This window comes from Panthera tigris, chromosome A3 (genome assembly GCF_018350195.1).
Source record: "Panthera tigris isolate Pti1 chromosome A3, P.tigris_Pti1_mat1.1, whole genome shotgun sequence".
Classification (NCBI taxonomy): Eukaryota; Metazoa; Chordata; class Mammalia; order Carnivora; family Felidae; genus Panthera; species Panthera tigris.
In genome coordinates this window covers 12,229,547-12,233,896 of record NC_056662.1, presented here as the reverse complement: position 1 = coordinate 12,233,896, position 4,350 = coordinate 12,229,547, and the positions used below count along the sequence as shown (strand labels likewise).

Sequence of the window (4,350 nt, the reverse complement as noted above, 5' to 3'; positions counted from 1 at the left end):
GTCATCTCTCCATCCATCCTTCTTTCCATTCATCAGCTCTCCTACCAATCATGTATCCTCCCACCTCCCCATTTATTTATCCGTCAGCCATCCATTCTTCCTTTCTTTCTTCCATCATTTCAGCTAGCCAGCCAGCCATTCACTCCGCTAGGAGGTTTTATCTACTCTGTTTTCCTCATTCATTCATGAAAATCATTCATTTGAAACCCTTTTATTGAGACCCACTCCGCAGCCCACTGTGCTAGGCCTTGAGACACAGAGATCAATCTGACCCTGCCCCCAGCGTTGCTAAATGGTACAAGTGGGGCTCACCTACCCAGTTACCAGATCCCACGTTCTCCTTTGGGTTGCCATAGAAATAGCTCAAACACCAGCAGTATCTGACCCTGCTTCCTGTGGTGTCATAGTCTGGGGGGGGTGCTGGGCTACCTAACTCTGTTTTCTCCTTGGCCCACAGTCCCTGCTCTGATAGCCACAGATAGCTATGGGAAAGAGCGGAAAAAGCAAGGTGTCCCCAAGGAGCAGGAGACACTAGGGTAAGTGAATGCAAATAAACCCAAAGTCAAGGTAATATTTGTGAACACTTTTCCTTGGATTAAATTTCCATCCTGTCCCTTTCTCTTACTTTGATAGCATCAACATCTCCCCATTTCTTGTCCTGGTTCATTTGTAAGCTCATTAACATGGATTTTGAAGTCCTTAATAATGGGTCTCCATTCAACTTCGTTCGTTTGTTCATTCATTCACTCGGTGTTTATCAAACGCCCGTTATATGACAGGTACTTGGGGCTACAGCAAGGAACAAAAAAGGACAGAACTACTTGCAGGGTACTCACAGGATGAGGGCAAGAATCCTCCAAATAAACCGCCAAAAGGGGAAGAGAAAGTGTACTGGGAAGACAAACGTTCCAATTTCCACAGGCTTTTGGTAAGAGACAGATTCTGGAGGGTTCTGGGGCAGCACAGAATGGAAGGGGCTGCGGACAGCTCTGGCTTGTCCTGGAAAACAGTCTATTCCTCAGGCCTCCCAGAGGCTGCAGCCACCAGGGGGCAGCAGCCCCACACAGAGTCTCCCCCAAGTCCTCCACAGGCTGTGTCTCTTCCCAAAGGACCCGGGCGGTGAGGGGTGGGGGGGGGGGTGTCATTTCCTGCCAATTGGAGAAGAAGTTGGGTAGAAGTAAAATTGTAATTCGCTCATTATTTCAGATACTCCAGAATGGGGAACTGCCCTTTTAAATAATTCTCCCGATACATCTTTTCTATAGAATGGGATTTTTTTGGAAACTGCGGTGGCACCCTCAAGAGTGTCAGCTTGGGCTTTTTTGGGTTTAGGTGGTTCCATTTTAGGCACCGCCACTTAGTTGCTGTGTGACTCTAGGCACGTTATCTCTCTGATGCTCAGTTTCCTAATCTGTAAAGTGGGGCAACACTTAAATGATTCATTCAGCAAATTTTTATGGAGCTGGATACTATTCTAGGAGTTGGACACAACTGTGACCAGAATAAACAGGAGTTGTGCCCTTGTGGCACTGGCATTATCGTGGGGACGCAGGTGAGAAATAAGCCACATAATCTTTTGGATGTGATGCTTGAAGAGGCTTGATACACAGAAATCCTCAGTGATGTTAGTTTTTTTTTTTAATGTTTATTCATTTTTGAAAGACAGAGCACAAGCAGGGGTGGGGCGGAGAGAGAGGGGGACGCAGAATCCGAAGGAGGCTCCAGGCTCTGAGCTGTCAGCACCAGAGCCCGACATGGGGCTCGAACTCACGAACCGTGAGATCATGACCTGAGCCGAAGTTGGACGCTCAACCGACTGAGCCACCCGGGCGCCCCCTCAGTGAGGTTGGTTTTAAAGAGTAGAGCCAGTCTTTTGTTTTATGCAACCATATTCAATTGATGAATATTGGGCTGCCGGGAAGGTTTCTATTCTCAGGGAGAGACTGTACCAACGTGGGTCTACATAAGGCTAGGTACCCAGCAGGTGCTCCATAAATGCTCACGGGTGTTTGGGGGTGGTGTCTCCCTGTGTGGCTGCAGGTACTGTGTTCGGTTCCAGCTGGGGCCCATTCCAGGGAGCTGCCGGCAGGTGAGGGCACTGCATGCCCGGTGGACGAGGTACCTGACCCGAGGCCACACGGTTTGTGTGAGATGTGAGTGGCCTGCCCAGGGCGCCAGGAGCCGGCGCTGCTATGGGGACGGCGGTGGGGCCGGAGGGTAAGCAGCGGAACTTGGGCTTGGGGAAGTATGATTGTAGAGCCTGCTGCCTGGGAGACAGAGGTGCTGTAGGAGTGAGACGCTGATTCCTGGCTGGGGTGGGGCCCGTGAGGATCCTGGCCCCAGTGTCCTAGAAGGAGCAGCTCCTGCTTCTTCCAGCTGCGTGACCTTGGGCAATCTCATAACCTCTCTGAACTCCAGTTTCTTCATCTGAAAATGCAGCTAATAAGAGGGCCTCCTCATGGGACAATGGTAAGGGTTAAACGAAATTTTGCAAGTTGAAGAGAGAGCATAGTTGCTGGCATCCAGAAAGCACTCAAGGAAAGGGAGCTGGTATTATTATTGAATCCTCACAATTCCCTTAAAAGCCAGCTTTGGCTACCCTCATTTTATAGATGGGGGAACCAAGGCTCAGAGAGGCAGTGTGACTTAGTCAAGATCACACAGCAGGATTTGACCCAGATTTGGCTTTTGTCAGCCTCTTACACTGCCTCCTAGAAAGGTAGATGTCTCAGAAAACACTTAGTATATTAATTATAATAGTAGCTAACACTTACTGAGTGCTTACTATGTGCTGAGCATTATTCTAAGGTCTTTTTTTTTTTTTATTCATTCATTCATTCAGTAAATATTTGTTGAGCACTTACTATTGAGCATGTGCCAGGCAATGTTTTGGGCACTGGGGAGACGCAATGAACAAAGCAGATGTGGTCCCTTCTCTTATGGAAACAACATTCTGCTATGTGGAGACAGACATTAGGCAAGTAAATCTGTAATTTGTCAGATGCGAGATACGCGTTAGGGAAAGAAAGCAAAATCGGGTGAAATTTTGTTATTTTTCACGGAAAGCGATACTAAGGAGGTGACGTTTGAACAGAAATCTGAAGGGAATGAGGACATGGCCATGTGGCTATCTGGGGAAAGGGCATTGCGGGCAGCCGGAACAGCAAGTGCAAAGGCCCTGAGGTGGGAGTGTGCCACCATTGTGACCAGAGTGGAGTGAAAACATGGGGGAGTGTGGAAGGAAGTGGGGACACATTAACACATATGATGCCATTGAAACATTCCAAGAACTCAGAGTGGACACTTTTAGGACTCTCTCTTTCCATCTGGGGAGATGGAGGTGTAGAGAGGTGCCTAGGGTCACACACCGAGCAAGCGGCAGAAACGGGATTTGAACCTGAACTGATCCGACCCCCGAGCTCTAGAGACTACACTGTTTCTCGCTGACAGTGCTTTCCTAATTCGGGGACTATTATATGAGAGCCTCTCTTCTGGGGTCTGACCGGGCAGTTATTCTCACACTTGCAAGGGTATTAATTTCCTTCCTTTCCAAATTGAGCAGCCCTGGAGCAGGGAATGCCAATGCCAGATGGCGCGTCAGGGACGGATGTATCTGAACAAGAGGCATTGTCACTGCACAGATCTGGGTTCCAAACGCTGCCTTTGGCCCTTCCTAGCCGCGTGGCTCTGAGCGAGCCTTCCTCCTGACCCTGACCGTCTCCACCTCTCAGACCGGTAGAAGGATCCTGAGGCCTTTGCACAGCACCTGGCCCCTCGGAGATGCTTAGTCGTGGAAGCTGCTGTCATCACATCTAACCTATAAAAATAGGCATAATAATATGTACTTTGTGAAAACGAGATGGAGTGGGCGTGGTGACCCTGGTGCACAGTAGGTAGCCAGTAAACAAGTGGCAGTCGTTATGATCACCCTCCAGGGAGGCCCTGTCTGCCCACCTGCCTCCAGCTTCTCTCCCACTTACCTGTCTTAGACTGGAGGCTTTGCCATTACAGATTTGTTCTTTGGGTTAGATGCTCGTTGCTTAGAGCCTCGGTCTTTCCGTGCATTTTTGGAGAAGCCTTTCTAGCCCCCAAACTCTGATTAGGCTTCAGTTTCTCTTTTGGATGCAAACGCTCCAGGATGAGGAATGTGGCACTTGGGTGAGGCTGAGATGGGGGTCACAGGAAGCCCTGCTCCCACTGGGGATGGGCAGCATGGAAAGCAGAGTCTGGGCCGTGCGGGGGACACATCTCTTCCCGCCCCGCCCTACCGGGGGCCAGGCTCCCAGAACAGGTGATGGAAGGTCTGATTGGGACATGAGCTCACCAGGCAGGACTGGGCGGGAGGGGGAT

General features: G+C 49.9%; 1 long non-coding RNA gene across 1 annotated transcript; it reads left to right on the top strand.

Annotated features, from left to right (window-relative positions):
• The first annotated feature begins 458 nt into the window (after positions 1-458).
• LOC122236951 lies at positions 459-3,765 on the top strand. Its single transcript, XR_006215131.1, has 3 exons — positions 459-536; positions 2,041-2,217; positions 3,563-3,765. It is a non-coding gene; the product is annotated as an uncharacterized LOC122236951 (long non-coding RNA).
• Positions 3,766-4,350: the final 585 nt, after the last annotated feature.